Source organism: Aythya fuligula, chromosome 2 (assembly GCF_009819795.1).
Source record: "Aythya fuligula isolate bAytFul2 chromosome 2, bAytFul2.pri, whole genome shotgun sequence".
NCBI classification, from domain to species: Eukaryota; Metazoa; Chordata; class Aves; order Anseriformes; family Anatidae; genus Aythya; species Aythya fuligula.
The window spans coordinates 117723961-117745333 of NC_045560.1; positions in this window are offsets into that span (position 1 = coordinate 117723961).

Sequence of the window (21373 nt, forward strand, 5' to 3'; positions counted from 1 at the left end):
TAGATTTTTGCTATTGTTTCCAGTGTGGTAAAACCTCATTCCCACTGCCTATTTTCCCTTTGCCCTTCTGTTCAATGTTGTTGCCCTTATTAAAGTTTGAGCTAAAGGCTCTTTAAGTGGCCCAACTTTAATCAAATAGAGCATTTTTTTTTTCCATGTTGCAAGGAAAACAGCTTTGAGATCTCAGTAGCACCTGTGATTCCAAGAATCCTCCAGCCTCTTCTGTGTTCAAGGCCTGGAGACATGCAGCATGCTGCATTCAGCAGCTAGGGCGCTCAGAGCACTTAGTCCATCAGAGCTTGCCCTTTTGAAAGTGAGAACATTAGTTCCAGCCTTACTTTTGTTTATCCTTCTATTTAATGTAAACAGAATCAAAGCACAATCATTTCAGCCAATGTTGTTTGGTCTCCTAAAACGTCTTCATTGCTTACCCAAACCGATGGAAAATTCCAGTCATTCTTTTAATAACTTTCTGCAATAAACACAACTGGATGTATTATTTATAATTGTCTTCACCAGCTACTTAATTTCAGTGATGCCAGAATGGCCAGCAATGTTTTTAGGAGACATTTTGTCTTGATTATGCTTAGTAGAGAGAAATAGAGAGCCTGACAGGCAAGAGGAATCTTAAACATAACCAGAGATGATTGAAATTTCACTGTGACAAATTTCAGCATTTTCAGTCCAAATTAGGATGAAACACAGGAGTATATATATTAAAAGGGGAACATTTCCAGGTCAAATGAACTGCTTGAAATGTTTCATTTTGTCTTAAATACACTATAACTGATTCAATAGTCTACTCATTTGTTTTTCCCCTCTGGCATTTTGAAATTAACCATAAAAAAATCTGACCCACCAGAGATAAAAATGGCTTTAATATTAAATCTTCATGTTTTGATTCTTCCCATAAAGTGTGTTTTTAAAATGACTTCCAATGCCTTTTCATACTAGGCACTGGATTAAAATTATGCTTGCCATGTAAAAGAAATTAAACAGGAATGTGAGATGCATGTGATTGGTCACAGCTAAGCAAACTCTACAAGCTGCAGAAATGTTAGCTGAATTATTCTCACCATGACCTGGGGTTCTGCTAGGTGTTTTTCCACAGTACACACTTCTGCTTTGTAATCACTGCAAGTTTGGTGGCATGTTTCCTTGGAGGGTAAAAGGTCCCTTGATGCCCATGTTACACTGATGGTGGTAGAATTTGAGGCCTTGTCTCTGCAGAGAGAACGGTCCTAATAAAGAGGCATCCGGGCCTTCTTGTCTCTTTTCTTCTATTAAGATATGTCAGGTTAGGCTCTGGACAGCTGGATTGTGATGTTTTTGCCTCCAGGGTTTTTTGGTGTAGTGCAGTAGGAGAGTGTTGCTATCTCCAGGAGCCCGTGAATCTGAGAATATGTCTCAAGGATGAAACCTGGAGAAGTGCAAAGAATGATTTAATCTTGATTAATTACACAGTATTGATCCTCTGTGGAAAGAGCAATTATCCCAGACACTCTTCTCGCTGAAGTGAAAGCCACCGGGAAAGCCACTCTGATAAAGAGGATGAACGTTTTCCCTCCAAAGGGCTCAACTGGTTTTATCCTCAGGGTCTGCAGCATTAAATTTAGACTCCATGGGAAAAAAAACCCTGAGCCTCAGTGTAGATGTGCCCAGCTTATATCAAGTGCAGGACAAGTTGCACAGACAAGTGGGTTAAATCTGGATTCCAGTTGGCAAAGTGTGAAATCTAGCTTTGTGTGTCTTTTCATGAATGGCTTTGTCCAGAGTTTTCAAAATCTGCAGGTTGTCTGCTAAATGTTATCATAATGAGGATGTCATTCTCCCTCACCCGTTACCTTGCTGAGCCCTGGATATCTCCGTAGGCATTGCTTTGAAGGATGCTGGATTCTACCCTATGCATCAAGGAAATAAAGCTTCTTAACGAAAAACATGAAACTGTCAGGTGCAAGCTGTCTCACCAAGATATGCTGACACTGTCTTCTCTTCTGATTTTTCAAGGAGGTATGCCTCTTGAAATCTTTTTTTTTTTTTTTTTTTTTTTTTTGTGTGTGTGTGTGTGTGTTTGTAAGTTCAGTAGTGTTAGTCTGTATTAATCCACACATTGTGTACATCAGTATACTGACTTAAACTTAATTTTATGCTCAAATTTGAGTCCTTTCCTTTCACTGTTGCTGCGTGTTCTAAAAACAAAGTGTTTCCACTCACCTCATTGCAGTAGGCAAAGCATTAGAGGTAGAACCTCCCCCTTAGCAGTAGCTGCCTTTCCCTTTGAAGCCTTGCTGGTCACACAAAGGCTGTGCAGATCCCCTCAGGGATCTTGCCCTTGAGCTAGCTATCTCAGTACTATTCTCTTTTTCCCTGTTGGGCTCCTGCATTAAGAATTTCTTTTGTTAACCATTTCTCATGTTAATAAATCCAGACAAACTGCTAGTTTGTGCCTGCTGCCTCTGTAGCATAGCTTAGCCTTTAGTTCTCTCACTAAACCTGTCTTGATCCCTTGTCTATTGAGATTTTGTCCTCACCCACCACCTTTTTTTTCCTCAGATGTTGATCAGTATGGGAAGATATACAGGAAGGTTTATATGCTTTTGGAAATCTTTTCTTCCTCTTTCATTCAGTGCCATGCCAGGCACATGAAGCATGCTTTTTGTCCAAGAGCTGTCCCTACTTTTTGACAAACAAAATGCTCAATTCTTCTGCTCAGATTCTAGAAACTACAATTCCCATAATACCATTCAGAGAAACACACAGCTTTGGTGATGTCAGTGTCTTGTATTCAGCCACAGTTGGGATTTAGAGGAAAACCATTTTCTAGGTATGTATGGTATCTGTAGATGGCTGGCTTTCGTAGCAGCAAGCTGTATATCAAAATATTTTCCACTTTGGGGAAGTGGGTGAAATGGCCAATGTGATCATAATGCAAGCTATAAAAAGATCAAAGTTGCAATGCTCTGCAACAGCATCATCCATTGAATTGTAGCAGGAGCTCACTGGAAAAAAATGTTCATGCAATATATAAGACATTAAAAATTCTGTTACATTACTCTTGCCACAAAGATTGTAATGAAAATGGGAAATGGCACAAACGTAACCCATTCTCATTACAATCGTTAGATTGTAATCTTGTGCTCTCCTTCTCAAGAGAATGCTAAATGAGATTTTAAAGTATGGAAAATAAAGGAGCAAATAGAAAGTGGAAAGCAAAAGAGGTGAGGCATGATAGACTGTTCCTGCATTCTTATGTTCTTTATTTTTGCAGTAAGGTAGGAAAGAACACTATGAATTCAAAGAAAGATATATGCACAGATATATTTCTTTTCTGATTTCTTTTGAAAATATGTTCTTTCAAAATTCTTATCTCCCTCATTCTTTCTTTAAAAAAAAAAATCAAAAAAAATCAAAGAGACAAAGTAACACTTCAGATATCTACATCAAGAGACTTATTTTAACAGAGTAGAATTTGCCCTTAATCATCATAGTAGGAGCTGAGGGTAACACCTCCCAGTGAGAGAGAAGAACGGTATGACTTAGGAGACTAGCAATTAAAAATCTGTCAGTCACAGGTTGGCATCCGGCCCTGATTAGACAGTGACCAAAAGTTGTTAATATTAGGTGATGGCTGTGAAAGGAAGTACCTGACCTTGTTCTAATCCCCATGCCAGTGTTTAAATGACATGCAGTAGCTGTCACTCAGCGCTACCATTGGTGCTTCCTGTAGAAGACCAAGCATAAAGAGTATAAGAAGTGATCATACACCATCTCCTTCCCCATGAAAGTAGTTCATGAACAGGACTTGGAGCAGACAGGTACCCTCCAAATCTGTCTCGGAACAAAAAGCAATGCTTGCCTCTCTTGGAACCTCTTAAAATAGTAAATAAGGAAAAAATCCAGTGAGTATTCAGAGTCAGAAGCACAGAAAAGGCTAATACCCAGTATTTAATAGCTCTGTTTTGCTTGGGGAGTCAGTGGAGGTGAGTGATCATTATGCACAGGAGTCAAAAGGGCTCCTTGATCACTGAGGCTGTAGCCCTGCAGAGTCCACATGACATCTAGTCCATGAAGCCTTGCAACAATACATCCTCATAAACATTAAAATACCTCTCTAACAAAAGAAAAGCCTTTCAGAAAAAGGTCTAAAAGCTACAAAATCTCTAGCTCAACCCAAGGAGAAGGTAAGAAAGGTATCAGAAGGCATCAGAAATACTTTAGGACTTTGCAGTTCTGGAGATGTGTCTTCTGGTCAGGCGCTTTTTTTTTTTTTTTTTTTTTTTTTTTTTTGTTAATCCACTCTTTTGTTCACCCACTTTGTTATGTTTGGCTTTGCTTTTGTTGTTGATGACTTTTTTTTTTTTTTTTTTTTTTTATGCACTGAGTTTATGTTGAGACCTGTACTCCTTCTCTTCCTCTCCGTTCTTTCTCTGACTTTCCCCCAGGTGGTGGCCATGGGATTCTCTAAGTGAAGACAGAAGAAGGAACCTGGCCCTGTAGACAAATTTTCTGTCATAGCTTCATGTAACCTTCAGCTATTCCTTGCTTAATGGATAGCCTCAGTTAAATGGTTCTGCTCACCTAAAATCTGCCCAGAAATTACAAAGGAAGGAATCTGATATTTTCATGGGTTTATGCCAGAATAAACTTTCTTTGTCTTTGTTGTTTGCGAATAGTCTCTGAAGGTAATTTTTTTCCGTATTCACACACAGATGTTGGAGGTGACATGTTAATGATTTGACAAGCTTTCTATTTGAAAACCAAAGCAACTCTTCAAAGAACATACATAAATCTGGTCTGCAACTTCAGACTGACTTGTAGATTTTTCTGTAATCTTGGTTAAAAATGTTTGCATCTGAGATGACTTTTTGTTTGAGAGATTTTTTTCTCATTTAAGTGGTTTCAGCTGAACTAAAAGTTCCTGAAAGTTTGGAATTGTAATTGAATTTCTCCCAGTGATTCTATGTTAACTTCCAAGATCTTTCAGAGTACTGAGAAAAATCTGCATTATGGCTAGCTGTACTGTATCTGGCCTATGATAAATAGAAGACTTTTAATTTCCCAAGCATCCATTCCTTCTACCTCTACAACCCACAAAAATTAAAAATAAAAATTTCATTCCAAAGCTTAAAATTAATTTAGTTTCTGTTGTAGTGCTGTAATAAGCAGATCTAATTTAAACAGTCAGCAGTTCCTTCCATTGGACATTAATTTTTTAAAGTCTGCAAGTTAATCAACCTGTTTTATGGTGAAATGTGTTTTTACACGAAAACTCTTCATTATTTCTTTTTTATTTTTCTGTTAAGTGTCTGGGATAAGTGAAAATAGCTTCTGAATATAAAAGAATCAATTAATGTTTCAATATAGGAAAAAGAAAAAAGAAAAAAAAAAAAAAAAAGAAGTCATTCCCCAGATGGGTAACTTTTGTTCAGTGCTACAGACAGTTTCTCTCACAGCTGTCTTTGGAGCATGTTCTGTCAGTGCCACCTGTTAGCTAGACTGGTCTTTACAGGTATAATATATGGTCAAAAAATGAAGAAAATCCTGAATTTTCTCTTTTCAATGTTAATAGTCCCTCTGAAAGATAAAATTAGTCCCAAGGATTCGAGACATTGCATACACGCATCTATTAGAGAAGAATTAGTCAGAGGACACAGATCTTGGATAATGGAGTACGCTATTTGTGGGTAAAGAGGAGGCTTTCTGACTGAGAGGTAACACCCACAGCCAGGCCTCGATTCGGACACAGCCTTTCCTGTGTCACTCTGTAGCTGTGTGTGACCTCCTTCAGAAAACAATGACATTTGGGTCTGCTGTTTCTGCTCATCCTAGTAGGGCAGCAGGGGCAAATTCTTCATCATTTTAAGAGGGATCTTGGCAAATCTAGTCAAGGACAGCATTGCCCCCTGAGAGCCACATGCAGCTCCTTTCTCTTGCACCAAAATTCAAGCTTCTAAAGGAAATAAGTGTATTTTTATCCTTCAGGCTCTCTCCTTTGTTTTTGTTTATACTTCAAAATCCAGCAAATGCAGTGAATTTGTTCCCCGGACGTTCAGCCCATCGTCCCTCCTTTCTGCAAATCAGTTTGCACCTCAGCATGTCTCAGCTGCTGCAATAACTATAATTCCAATCACAGCCAGCCACTTTAATGGGCTTCTCATGTCCATCGGGAAGAGCTATCCCATATGCAATGTCAGCTCCCAGCACCTAGAGAAAGCACAGTCTCTCTGCCACGTTTTAAGGAGAGCTGCAGTTCTATGGTGACATTTGAGAGCTTTCATTATCTCAGTGCAAGGATCTCTGGGGCACACTCTGGTCTCTTAACATGTCCTTGTTTAACGGCACTCCTTACCTTTGGCTGCTTGCGTTCAGCTAACCAAGTGGTGGCAGAGATGTGTATAGTCCCTCTTAAATCATTCTGATTTTCCCAGGTCCCTCTGCAGTTTTTTTGACGGAACATATGGCAATGTTATGTCTATTTGAAAAAGCCTTTGCATCATATGTTTATACAACTGCTCTCTATCCCAAGACAAAAATTCTTTCCTGTTATTGCCCATTTGCTGACTAAAGAAATTATCCTCTTTATGTATTCTGGTACTTTACCTTGATACCTTACATGTTTAATTATGTAGTCCTCAGTCCATAATCCATATGATTCACTCACCATATAATACAACTCACATCAGTTTTATTTGTTTTAACCCTTGCCCTTCCATTCTTGCTAGCTTTCTTTTGTCGACCTTTTGTATCTATTTGTTTTTGGTCTCTGCCTGGCTCCCTTGAAGCTTTCTCTCCCTAGTGACAAAACAGTCATCAAATCCAGTGATACGGGACTGGACCCAAAGGACAAAAGCTCCTGATGGTTAAAGACCAGGCATTAAAAAAAAAAAAGGGGGGGGGGGGGGAGGGGAGAGAGAACACACAAAGAAAAAACAAAGGAAACTTCAGTTATGTACCTTTTAAAGGAATAGAAACAGAATGTAGAAAAAGCAATGGGTTTTATGGCTGCAGAAACAAATGGAGAAACAGCACTCCGTGTTTGGCTCTTTTTCCTTCTCCCTCTGTGCTGCTGGCCAGTGACTTCAGTCATCCATGGAAATCAGGGATTTCCACCAGTTTCACTGGGAAGTGAGTTACACACAAGATCTTTCCATTCTCCAATTTCCTGATCAGCTAAGTAGGAATAATGTTTTTTTCTCTGCCTTGGTTTAGAGGCGGGTGACGCCAGAAAAACCCTGGAATCTTTTAAGAGTGAAAATAATTTCCCCCCTGAGGTCTGATTTGAAGCAAACAAACAAACATACAAAAAATCCAACCTGAACATAAAACTGTGTGTGATTCTTTTTTCCTCAGAAGGAGCAATGGAATAGTTCTTAGAATAATGTTTAAAACGGGCTTTTTACAGTTGAACTTCATTCCTTTGAAGTGCTTTCTACAACCACTGACTACTTTAGATGAAGTAACTATTTTAAAGCATGCAATATTAGGGAAATATGTCTAATAATATGTAGATATTTAGATCTACACATAATGTGTTCAACTTCTGTTAGCCCTTTGTATCATGCCATATTCAATGCATCTTAATAGACATATCTAGGGACCCTGTCCTCATTTTTAAGGCTTTCTAGAAATTTAGATTTTTTCCATGTCTGCACTATTACAAAGGGTATCTATTTACATGAGATTCTCAAGCTCTGCTGTTATAGCCATCCTTTTTATTTACAAGTCAATAATATCAAGGCTTTCTTTTTCAACATTGTGTTCTTTGCTCCCTTATTTAAGAAAATAAGTCAACTGGCAAAAATCAAATGCAAGTCTTTTCATACTTGGTGTAGCTCATTTCTCATACAAGGTATATTTGTCACCACACTTAAATAACAAATTTTTACTTACAGTATATATCTGTTTTGCAAATACAACTTGGAGCACTTCCAATCCATTTCTATTTTTTATCTTGATTTTTTTTTTTTTTTCAGAAAATGTGTGTTTTCAGGAGGTAGGAAGAGATGCATGGTGACTGAAATTTATTGCAGTCATTCCGATACCCTGGAATAGCATAGTAATAGCTGCAGTACAATACTACAGAAGCAAAATTAAAGGTTTATAAAGTATATTTTCACCCCCCAGGCATTTTCCTTCTCTGAATCCAGGATGAACCGGTCACACTAGCTCCAGTTTTACCGGAAGATGATGGAAAGTGGTATCAGGGCATGTATTTATGTTGGCTCAGCTGATCAGAAGAACAGGTTTTGTAGTGAGTTCTTGGGCAGTTTGACTTAGAGCTGCAATAGCCAGGGTTGTGTTGCCAACAACATCCATCCCATTAGTGTTCATTCCATTTCTGCTGATGTATAGTCCCCTCTGAAGGGAAATTTAGTGACTCTGGAGGGCCTGGACAGGGAAGGGAGAAGAGGGCTTTTACATAGGGAGAACATAACCATTCCAACTGGCTTCTGGAAATGGCAGAAGGGTTAAACATCCAATACTAGGGGGAAAAAGGGCCAAGGAATTTCAAATGATGATTTCAGACTCAGTCCTGGAAACTACTCATGGTAGGTGGACTTCTGCACTTGTGCCCAGCACAGTCACTGTTGGCCATGCTAAGGGGATGGTAGAAAGCTGTTTGGATGCACAACACACATGAAAATGCCAGAACATTAATGTGCATTACTCTTCTGACTCGACGTTTTACTCTTCCTTACTCTTGGGCTACAACACTATCCAGATTCTCCTTAATTGACTTGATGGTCTTGCTGGAAAAAGTGAGTTGCAGCAGCTTTTTTCTTCTCCTGAATTATTTACAGGTGGAAAATATCTGTGTTGCTGGATCTTACCCAAAAGGCACTAAAATGTTTCTTGCAGCCTGATACTACTATTTTCTTCGCTTTTCATTTGGCTAGCAAAAAAATAAAATAAAAATAAAAATAAAAAATTGTTTCAGTCAGTTTTGAATCTTTTTTTTTTCTTTTTTTTTTTTTTTTTTCCCCTTCTGGTTTAGGGAGTGAAACAATTATTTACACCGCCCTACTCCTGATAGCAACCATATGTCTGGACTGCACAGCAATGAGCCTCACAGTCCTACTTCTGGCAGCTGTCCCCTGGCCACAGTGGCATCCCAAAGCGCTCCTAATGGGAATAGGTGCCGTGAAGCCCTTTGCATGCCATTAGCACTTTCCAGCCTCCAACATGTTACCTCATTTGCCACCACTGCTCTCCAGCAGCAGCTGTAGCCAGGCATTTGGTAAGCTGTGTGGCACAGGCAATGCTTGGAAGCCCAAAGCCTTTTCAAGGGCCATGATGCTGAGATGGGTCAGAGATTAAAAAAGCAGTGTTATTGAGTGAGTTTGGCTGCCCAGCTTCCCATCAGCTTGGAGCCCCTGCAGAGCTTGCCTGCATCCCCTAGAAAAAGCTGTGATACAGAGACTCAGCCTGCAATGAAGAGCTAAGAAACCTGCCTGCTGTCCTGGCTGGGGCTCCCCAGGGAAGGCAGATACTACCTGGGAAAACGAACTTGGCTGGAAACTGCTTTTTGTCAACTGATGCAGTCTCTCTTCAATCTTCTTTGTTTTCCTCCTTAGGTCAGCAGAGCCATGCTTTACTACTACAAGCCAACTGATATTTGTCAAGGGGCTGGAAGTAACCCCAGACTTGCCAGGAGAGTCTCAGTGAAATGCGGTGAAAACAGACCTCCTGATCAGATGGGAGAGGACCCATACAAGTCCTGGCCCTGGGTAAGAGGGTAGTTTACAAGCCTGAAGTTCAGTGGGACATTGCTGGTGAGAGTATGAGGGGGGTTAAAAGCTTGGTTAGCTCAGTATCTGTGGTCATTCTGTGGGAGTGCTCTTGCTACTGGTTGCTCCTCCTCAGTTGCAGGAGGCAGGAGACATCACACAGCCTACATGGCTGGCAGGAGAGCCTGCAAGTGCCCTGACAGCTCAAGCCCTTGTGGGTGCGGAGGCTGGAAGGACTTGTCTCTCGCTACTGAGTGTGGGTATGATTTCTTCCAACAGGACAGCGTAAGTGGAGCAAGACTCAGCAGGATGACTTCTGCCTTCTGCAGAGATGCTGAATGCAGCCCAACGTGAGCTCTGCCTGTGGAAAATGTGATAGGAAGCTGCTCTGTGGAGCTTTTATCAGCTGTGCAGATCAGAATGGGAGATTTCACTCTGTTTCCTCCCATTTCTAATGCAGCAATATTTCAGCATTGTGCTTCAACTCGTGGTTCGCAGCTGAGTGGTAGTTGTATGATTTTATGAGGCCTCAGACCACAGTGTCTTTAAATGTTCTATAAAATATACAGGTTAATCACCTGACCCCAGCAAACTTCTTGGAAGAAGTTGTATTGCATTAGCTAATGCATTGCAAAGTCTTACTGGAGCTGCAGAAAAACATTTTACATGAAAAGCCAAGCTGTCAAACTTGTATCTTTGCTAACTTCACACAAAACAGGAAAAAAAAAATCTCTTTAGCTAGTGAAAACAAGATAAAACCACAAAGTTGATGGCCTTTTGCACAACCTCAATTGGACATTGCAGCTCTATGCGATAAGCTCAGAACAGAGCCTTTATCATCTTGGGTGTACTAGCATTGACCCATAACACAGACTCCTAAATAAAAAGCAAACCATATTGTCAAAGCAAAAATCAGTATCTCAGCAGATCTGGCCTCAAGTGTAGGAGTGTGAAGAGAGAAAACAAAAGCTCAGAATAAGAAGAAGGCTGGATGGGTTCAATGAGGGAAAAAATACAGAAAAATAACAGGGTGGAGCAGAAATAAAAATACTTTGGACAGTCAATTCCCCAAAGATTCCAAAGTGCAAGGGAAAGGAGGCCTAATTCTTATCTTTTCAGCGCCTGAGTGGATGTGCATCATCTATGGTTGGGGGAGGACTCAGAAACCCTGGTTCTGAAACAACTGTGCAAAGGTCTTCCATGAGGACCACCGTGGTGGAGATGACATTGTGTCAGATGCAGGCTGTTCTGTAATTTATGGTATACTGCTGGGCTCAGTACCCAAGAGAGGTGACACTGCACACCCCTGAAGAAAGTGACCAACGTGTCCCTCTTGCTCAGGGTGGGCACTGTTCTGCAGCAGGCTCACCCAAGGAGGGCAGGGCCATGGTCTGCACTCCCTGCCCCTTCTAATTGTTTGTGTGTCTGTGTGAATTAGCACTAAGTAGTTTCCTCTCTCCTTTGAGTTGTGCTTCTGCCCATTGTAAGGCAAGCAGAGATGGATTCAGGGGTATAGCTGGGGGATGGGGACACTGGTTGTGGACAGCTCAGGAGAAGTCATGTCCTTGTGCAGCGATACAGCATGCACTTTCTCTGTTCATCGCCCTGCTACATGGTTTTCTCCTGTCTCATGTGCTCTCCCTCTCCACAACATAGCCAAGTCTTCCACAGGAAGATATTTTCCTTTTCATCACTTTTTGCATCCCAGTAAGAGCCAGAAGGGACCCAGCCTCCAGCAAACATTATGAAAAATACTGGCTCCTGAAGAGTTTCTCCGAGCTCCATGAAGAACTACTGAGTGTTCAGACACTGGAAAGCTGAAGGAGTGCTGAAATGCAGCCTGTGGAGAGAAAGGTTTTGTTTTTACTGGGGAAAGTACCTTGCTTGAGAAACATTCAGGACTTTATACAACTGAAATGTATTTTGATCCCATTCATATTATTTCATGCTAGAGTTCCTTGTTTCCTCATTCAGTTTTTCTGTGGCACTTTCATAAATGTCATTAAACTCACTTTAGAAAGGAGTTTATTGATCAGTGGAAGGAGTTCATTTGCAATAGAAAATGATTAGCTGCATCAAAGCTGCATCAAAGATAGCTGCTTTGGCCTGTGTCAGAGCAACTGTAATTTAACTATCTGGTATATTTGCTATTGTTCTGCATTGCTTTGCCAGCTTCTTCAGTCAGTCTGTTAGTTTACCTGTATGTCCACTACTGTTCTAGGGTCAACCAGGCCCAATGCCACCTCTCTTTTGAATAATGGTGCACAATCAACTCTTCCCTTTGTGTTTCCAGCTGCCAGGAGTTACTTATTCATGACTTTCAAATGTTAATAGAGCTGTCTCACATTTTGCTTCAGTAAGGTCCTTTGCTCAGCTCCTGGTCTTTGTTTGTCTCTAGGGAAAGCAATATGTGTAGATCCACCTGAAATCCCATCTGCAAGTAACCATCACAGGGAAGTGAGAAGTCAAATACAAAATTTCCACAGTTAGATAAGCCAGATGGAGCTAGAAGTCCTACATCAAACTAGCTGGAAGCAGAGACAGAGGTCATGGAGGGGACCACACCTACTGAGAGTTATATGGTGCATTACCATACAGCTGTACAGAGGGGCTGACAATAAGGTAATTTGGGTAACATGATGTGGCTGCTATATTGGTCAACTGCCTTTTTTTTTTTTTTTTTTTTTTTTTTTTTTCCTTTTAAGACCCCTGCTAATACTTTGGTCAGCATATTATTCGTTCTTTTCATTTTGGTCAAAGTACCATTCACTCAAGCTTAATCTGGCTATTGCTGTTAAGGACAATAAAAGTGTTTTTATAAATACATAAACAAGAGAAGGAGGACTAAGGAGAATCTGCATCCTTTATTGGATGTGACAAACAGACAAACACTGACAAAGGATAAGGAAAAAGTGGAGGTACTTGATGCCTTTTTTGTCGCGGTCTTTAGCAGCAAGAACAGTTATTGTCTGGGTACCCAGCCCCTGAGCTGGTAGATTGGGGCAGAGAGTAGAATGAAGCCCTCATAATCCATGAGGAAATGGTTGGTGACATGCTACCTCATTTAGATATATATATAAATCTATGCGTCCAGATGGAAGCTACCTGGGGCTACTGAGGGAGCTGGCAGAAGTGCTCACCAAGCCACTTTCTATCATTTATCAGAAATCCTGGATATCAGGGGAGGTCCCTGTTGACTGGCAGCTAGCAAATATGACACCCATCTACAAGAAAGGCTGGAAGGAGGATCTGGGAAAATACATGCCTGTCAGTCTGACTTCGGTGCCAGGGAAGCTGATGGAGCAGATTGTCTCAAGTGCCATCATGCAGCACTTACAGGACAACAAGGTGATCAGGCCCAGCATGGGTTTATCAAATGCAGGTCGTGCTTTATGATCCTGATCTCCTTCTACAACAAGGTGATGTGGGAAAGGCCATTGATTCAGTCTACCTAGACTTCAGTGAGGCTTTTGACACTGTTTCCCACAACGTTCTCCTGAAGAAGCTGGCTGCTCAAGGTCTGGATGGGCGTACACTACATTGGGTTAAAAACTGGCTGGGTAGCTGGGCCCAAAAAGTTGTGGAGAATGGAGTTAAATCCAGCTGGGGGCTGGTCACCACTGGTGTCCTTTAGGGCTCAGTTCTTGGGCCAGTTCTCTTCAATATCTTTCTCAATGATCCAGATGAGGGGATCAAGTGCACCCTCAGTAAGTTTGCAGGTGACATCAAATTAGGCATAAGTTGATTCTTTTGAAGGTAGAAGGGTTCTGCAGAGGGATCTGGGTAGGCTGGGCAGATGGGCTGAGGCCAGATGTATGAAGTTCATTGAGGCTAAGTACTGGGTCCAGCACTTGGGGAACAACAACCCCCTGCCATGCTGAGGTGCTGGAGTGTGTCTGAAGAAGGGCAATGAAGCTAGTGAAGGTTCTAGAGAACAAGTCTTAGGAGGAGAGACTGAGGGAGCTTGGATTATTTAGCCTGGAGAAAAGAAGGCTCAAGGGAGATTTTTTTGTACTTTACAATTACCTTAAAGGAGGTTGTAGCTAGGTGGGGATCGCTAGCAAGCACCAAGTGGTAAAATGAGGGGAAATGGTCTCAAGTTGTGCCAGAGGAGGTTTAGGTTGGATATTAGGAGAAATTTATTTACTGAAAAGGGTTGTGTGGTATTGGAATAGGCTACTCAGGGAAGTGGTTGAATCATTATCCCTGGTGGTCTTCAAGAAATGTGTAGATGTAGAACTTAGTAGCATGGTTTAGTGGTGGACTTGTCAATACTAGGATAAATGTTGGCCTAGATGATCTTAAAGGTCTTTTCCAACTTGAATGATTCGATGACCTAGGGAGTTTCCTAATTTCGGTGCCATTTTTCTTCTCTAAACAGGTCAGCTCTCCACAGAAAAAGATGGTACTCTACTTTGGCTCAGAGATCATCTCAAGAGAAAAACTTTGTGAGGATAATTTCCAAGTTCCTACCAGCTTTCAGTAAGGCATGTTTTGGTGAGCAGCAGCAACCAGAATTCATAGGTACTTATCCCATCACCAGACTGCTCCACCAGCCCAGCACTGTATCTGCCATAGAGCCCTGAAAGAATGGAGATCCCATACAAACAGTCTGTGCAAATACCTCACCTGCTCTCTCATCCTACCAGAAACCTGTGAGTGACTTTCAGCCAGGCCTATGCCCCTATGCAGGCTCGCTGTACGCAACCATGAGGGCTAGCAGCTGCACAGGAGGAAAACATTGGAAATATACTGCTGGGGAGGGCAGCACTGCAGAAGACCAGAGCTACCCCAAGCTCATTCAATGGACTTATGGCAAAGAAACTCCATAACAAGGATGAAAGCATCATTATGCTGCTTGGGGAAAACAATTTGGAAAATAACCTTTCTCACTTTCTCAGCATTTTTGTAGTGCCCTCCACATAACACCAATCTGATAAAAAGAGGAGAAAAACATGAGAAAATGGCCATTGTGTCAAAGATGTTGATAATGGACAGATAAATAGGCATGCTGCAGCTGTACTTAAGCCCTGGAAACAGACTACTTGCATACAACTGTTTGTCTAATTGGAGCTTTTTTTTAAAAAAAAAAAACTATTAATTTTGGATAGTAGTATGCACACTCAGTAAAAGACAATGATTTTCCAAAATGTTCAATTTATTATATTTATTTTTATTTATGAAAAAATCATTGAGATGTCTTTGCATTCATAGTTCTCAGTTTTGCACAATTCATTGAAATGCTTGGCATCACTGCCATAAAATATATACACTGAAGGTAATAAAATTCAGCCACGCAGTACAGTAAAAATCCCCACAAAAAATACAATAAAATGGACATATGAATCATGATAAAATCTGTGCACCACTATGCTGCACACTCACATGCATTAGAGATGTGCAGTAATCTTGGATGAAACCTTATGTAAAAGCACATGCTGTCTTCACAAGCAACGGAAAATGGAAAGGAATAACACAACACAGCCCCATCTCTCTGATTTTGTATAACTCTAACACATCATAGAGGTTTCCTCCTTGGTTGTGTAAAATGTTCTTCAATTTAGCAAGCCAATCCTAGCAGGTCTGCACAAGGTTCCCTTCCTTGGCCTCACAAAGGCTGTGCAAAATAACGCATACAGTATCAGGGGGCTGATACCACTCATCAACCTCCAACTTCTCATGTCCTGCGCTCTCCTCTACCGGTCAGCTTCCCAAATGCATGTTTCATCATCATACTGAAAATGTTATCTGCAGCTTGTAGGAAACATTTCTGGTCTTGTGTCTCACTAATAGAGTGCATAAGCTGACAAAACAGAGAAGAAAGTTGGGGACGGTCTCTCAAAATGTTTGGATTAACGATTTCCAGAATGGTCACTGGAGCAAAACAACCCCTTGCCAAGGTGATCGGCTCTGGGGCAGATGCGTTCTGCAGAGGAGCAGGGGATTGGACAGGCAGGGCTGATTTTTCCAGCATCAAGCCCACTTGAGGGAGCCGCCAGGAGGTGAACGAGGCTTGAGCGAGTGCAGAGAAGGGCGACAAAGCTGGTGAGGGGCCTGGAGAACAAGTCCTACGAGGAGCGGCTGAGGGAGCTGGGCTTGTTCAGCCTGGAGAAAAGGAGGCTCAGGGGCGACCTTATCGCTCTCTACAGGTACCTTAAAGGAGGCTGTAGTGAGGTGGGGGTTGGTCTGTTCTCCCACGTGCCTGGTGACAGGACGAGGGGGAATGGGCTAAAGTTGCACCAGGGGTGTTTTAGGTTGGATCTTAGGAAGAACTTCTTTACCGAAAGGGTTGTGAGGCATTGGAACAGGCTGCCCAGGGAAGTGGTAGAGTCACCACCCCTGGAGGTCTTTAAAAGACGTTTAGATGTTGAACTTAGTGATGTGGTTTAGTGGAGGACTTGTTAGCGTTAGGTCAGAGGTTGGACTCAATGATCTTGAGGTCTCTTCCAACCTAGACAATTCTGTGACTCTGTGAACTCAGAGTTCCCACAGGTGCCAGTATTACTTGCCTTCCTAGACCACTAGAAAGGTCACAGATATAATGTAGGATCCATGATGATCTGCTAAACCTGTAAAACATCGCAGAAAAGTGCTCACTTCAATTGATAAACATCACTTGTTCATAAATAATGATAAAGAGGGCAGATAATAGATGTGTAAACTCCTCTGTGTCTTCAGTAAAACCTAAGAGCCCTGAGTCCCTTCCTAGTAGCCAACCTTTCGATACAGACAGTACCTTCTGCATAACATTGTGAAACTTCCCTATGATAACCACAGTATTTCATCCCCCAGCTTGTTAAGTCAGTGCTCTTGCAGGTAAGAGCTCCCTGGGAGATTTTCTGTCACTAAGCTCTGAAGTGAGCTCTGCACAGCCTTGCAGAAAATAATTTTTAATGTGTTGAAGTCTGGCTTCTGCTGTTGCTTACTTTGAAGGTGCAACATCTCCTTAATCACTGCTTGGTGCTGCATAGGTGAGCTGGACCATGGCCATCCATTGGCATAAAAGACCTTGGAGAACAACAGCACCACTTGCCAGGCACAGTCTCATAACAGCAGGAAAAATCCCACAAAATGTGCAGCGGAGTGTCCTACTAGCATATGAGATATGGATTACTTTGAAGCCTTACCCCGGTTCCATGGCCTCAAGGATTTGTAACAGAGATGCACCACTGCAGGACAGTGGTGTGGTTTGTTCATTCCACTTACACTTGGTTTCAGTGGCTTGTTTGGTGCAGAGACAGAAAACCTGTACCAAACATTCAGGTACGGGTATACTTACTACACATAGATGAGATGGAGAGGAAGGTCCGCACAACCACTCCTACAGCTATGTTAAACAGGGTGAAGAAACAGTTTGTGGGTAGGTATGTGTAGGGAGAGTGGAACAAAATGAGCAGTGGAATAAAATTTGGAAAAGCACCTTTAAAAAAAATCACAAAATGTTGAGCACAGAAAACCTACCACCATGGAGACCTGTTAAGGTTTAGGAAGATTTCCCATGACCTAACTAAACTGCAATGTCTGGATCATTTAGAATGCGTTGTACCAAGTCACAGCAAAGTGCAGGGAATGGGATGATTTGGGGGCACATTTCCTTTCACCAGCTGAGGGTGAACTAGCTGATGGGCACAGGTCTGAGCTTTAGCCCAGCTCTGCTGGGGGGTGCACTGGAGCTGTGGTTGGTACACTGGTAGGCAAGAAGAAACAACTCTGGTGGCCAGTAACCCAGCCAGCAAGTTCACTTGCATCTGTGCTACCTTAATGGTCCTGTTGCTGCTGCACAAGCAGCAACGATAAATGCACAAGCTGGCCATGATAAATTTAACATTTTATGTCTGCTCCATGCATTATCACACCTTCATTCAATGTACTATCTTGACCCCTCCCATGACCCTTCTGCAAACCCCCTGTGCTCTGCCTCTCTGCTCCCACCATCATTTCTTCATGCTGCTGAGATACCTAAGGGAAACTTTATTTCTCTGAAACCACAGTGGTAGGGATCCAAAGGAGAGGTACAGAAAAACAGTGCAGATGCATGTGGGTGTTCTGCAGAATCCCTCCATCCCTGTATATCTCTCTCTGGGAAAGGACAACGCAGGCCATTGGCATGGTTCTCTGTCCCACTTTCTCCCTGTGTAAAAAAGGAATAATGATACTGACCTAGTTCACTGGGGAGCCTGGAAAGGCCAGTTAATGTTTCTAAGACTCTTTGAAAATAAAAAGGTCTGTATCAGTGCTAAGTGTTATTATTCATGTATTGTAATTCTAACCTATAAGGGACTCCACTTTAGTACGAGATTTTCAGTTACTCTAGCAGCTGAAAGAAGGGTTTCATATTTCATCTTTTAGCTATACACAGATTAACAGCACACACACACAATTTCATCACAGGCGTGAAGATAAAGGTGAAATCTACACTAGTGTTAGGCATTGCAGTGCATTGGCATGAAAAAACTCTGGTTTCCAACATCTGTGAAAGTTTAGTTGAGGATCTGTATAATGACTTTGTACCAGCTATCAGAATCAAGTGTTTGTGAGCTTGATCCTGCGATTTGAATTTTTCTGTGGATGTTAGCAGGAGCTGGAGTGGTGCCTGAACCAGAAAGGTGAAGCGTAAGTATTTTATTATGCAACAAATATTAAGCTTTTGAGTGTATAAATATATAGAAGGTACAGAGTGGTTTCATGGAGGTCTTTCACTTAGAACTTATTCATGTCTCTCCAGCAAGATCAGCTACATAGTGTGGCATGTGTAAATTTAAAAATCATAAAAATATCAAGCAGGGCCTTTTACAACATATCATATGTTCCTGACATATATTGCAGTTCTGGCAGTGACTTATATGTTACTCATTTCCAAGATCACTGCTTCTCCTGTTTGGATTATGTTCCCCTCCCAGAGGAGATGACTGCATATCAGAATCCTCCACCAGGTAACAAGAGAAAAAAGGACAGGGCTCACATGCAAGCAGGATACCACCTTCCCAGCTAGGGACAGGATTGTCACACACGGGAGACAATGGTATGCCCAATGTGAAAATATTATTGAGAAGTCACTTTGATGTATTACACATGATGCCCTAGAAAATGCTGACTATCTGCCCTGGTTCTACTTCTCTGATTGTTATTAGGAGCATCCCTTTTCAACTTGTATTCTCAAGTAATACGTTGGGAAAGTGACGCTGTTGCTTTGTGTTCAAGGGAGAGGATGGGATGCAAGCAGGAATGATCCCTTCCTCATCACGGTTTACCGCTCTTCCCCTCTCTTGATGTACACACAGAGCCAACAGAACACACCAGCTTTTTTATGGAACATGAACACTGTGAGATGGAGCCGTGGAGGACATTCTTCTGTTCTTCTTATGTACTTCCATATATTACACAATATTATAACAATGAGAAAAACAAAAAGAAGTGTAAATCTTGAATGTGGAGAGCCATATATTTCCCTCCTATTTCTTTAAGTAATAGAAAATCAACGGGCCTTTTACATATGAGGCACATCTTAAGCGCAGAAGCTCCCATAATCCCCTCTTATATGAATAAATGAATTTGTTTACTGTGCTGTCTGAGTGTGTTTCAAAACAATGACATTTCAATGGATTAGCTCCAACATTTCTTCCTTGCAGCAGAGCCTTTTTGTCATTCTTCCATATTTCCGCAGAGCAGTAACTCGTATTTCCTACACAAGCTCCTTACACACCACCTTGTGACTGAAGGGGGGACTGCAGCACACATAAAAGTGTCACCCAGTACTTCACTGTTGAATTTCTGCTTGAAATGCTGGAATAATTATCTTCTCATTTTTCTTCCCATTTCCCAAATAACAGTTCTCTTGTCCCAGAATTTGGTACAGCTGCTTGCTGCTGCCGAGCCGTGTGCTCCTGGTATGGCACTCATCACAAACATCCACATTTTGAGGTAACATTATAGAGATTCTAATTTTTTAAAACTTTATTTATTTATTTATTTTTGTGATGAACTGCTAAAATTATTCCCTCTTTCCTTCCTTCCTTCCTTCCTTCCTTCCTTCCTTCCTTCCTTCCTTCCTTCCTTCCTTCCTTCCTTCCTTCCTTCCTTCCTTCCTTCCTTCCTTCCTTCTTTCCTTCCTTCCTTCCTTCCTTCCTTCCTTCCTTCCTTCCTTCCTTCCTTCCTTCCTTCCTTCCTTCCTTCCTTCCTTCCTTCCTTCCTTCCTTCCTTCCTTCCTTCCTTCCTTCCGTTTTTCTCTAGTAAGCTTGGTTGCAAAATTTCCAGCTTTTTTTTTTTTTTACTGTTTAAGAATTCAGTACACTATTAGCAAATGCACCAACTTTTCACTGTAAATGATTATGCTCTGTATGGCTTTTTCTTATATCCTGGAACTATTTACATTATGAGTCATTGATTATTTATGGAGATATTCATGGTGCTTTTCTTGGACATGCCATGCAAAGAAATCAGTAGGCTGGAGGGAAAGAACAACGGGGAGCTCTTGGGAGTGGACTTTTAGGTTTGTTTTTACATTTTTTAAGTCTTCAGTGCCATCAAAAATTACTCTTAGTACTTGGCTTTTTTCTATTGGCCTCTGTAGGAGGATCTCAAACAGAGACAGGCTTCCAGGAAGCAAGCGTAACAATAACACTACATATGGTGTTATGATCTCCTTTGCACAGACAGGCTGGATGGAACATGAAGAAATTAAAGGCTTGACCCTAACACAACTAGGAATTTTGACCTTGCTGGTAGGCATGAGGTGATACTGTCGGCAACTTTCCAAAATCATGGAGGAATTGTATTTGTGGAACCAAAACTCAGATTTCCTGGCTTTTGACCCAGTTTTGGATGTTACAGGGCACTGACAGCCTTGCAAGGAGAACTTGTCCTACCCTGCACTGACAACATGGGGTGCTTTCCATCAGGCAACTGAACAGAGGAGGCACTGCATTCTGGGATAGGTCTTGATTTCAGCAAGCAGGACCTTCAAATTGCCTTTTAGTTTTGGCTTGATTTTAGTTTTGGCTTGATTTGTATTTTGTTTCTAATGTGGTGGTTTGAGACATTGTGCTTGTGAGAGAGGGAATGGCGCGCTATCTAGGGACAGAGGAGTCCAACCCGTTTAAAAGGGAAATATCGCTGGAGAAACACAAATTGGTGCAAGCCACATCATTAGGAGAAAGTTGTCTATCATTAAGTGCTACACAGTGCACCCTCTGTGTCTGAAATAAGTCTCCAGGGGATATAAAATCATACCTGCCACACGAGTGGAAATGCTGAGGATGAGCCACCGCACCGTCTGGGTGTCCACCTCCCACCTGTGTTACCATCATTATATGCACGTTGGGCTGACTTCGCATGCTGAGGAGGAAGATGGCCATGCCATTCTCTTTTACCATCTGGGTAATTTACTCTGTGAGTTTCATAGAGAGGGAATTCATTAATGCAGATATGCAGGCTGTAATTATTCAGGTGATGCTGTGGGAGGAAGCTGAACAAAATTTGCAGTGAATTCTGCTGATACCCGGGGCAGTGCTTTTTTGGGTGGTCCAGCCTGAAAAAAAAAAAAATAATAATAATAAAAAAATACCTAGGAATGACTTCATGACTTCTTACCAGGTCCCAAGTGGCAACTTCTCCTGACTGGCATCAACAGGAACAGTCCTTGCTAG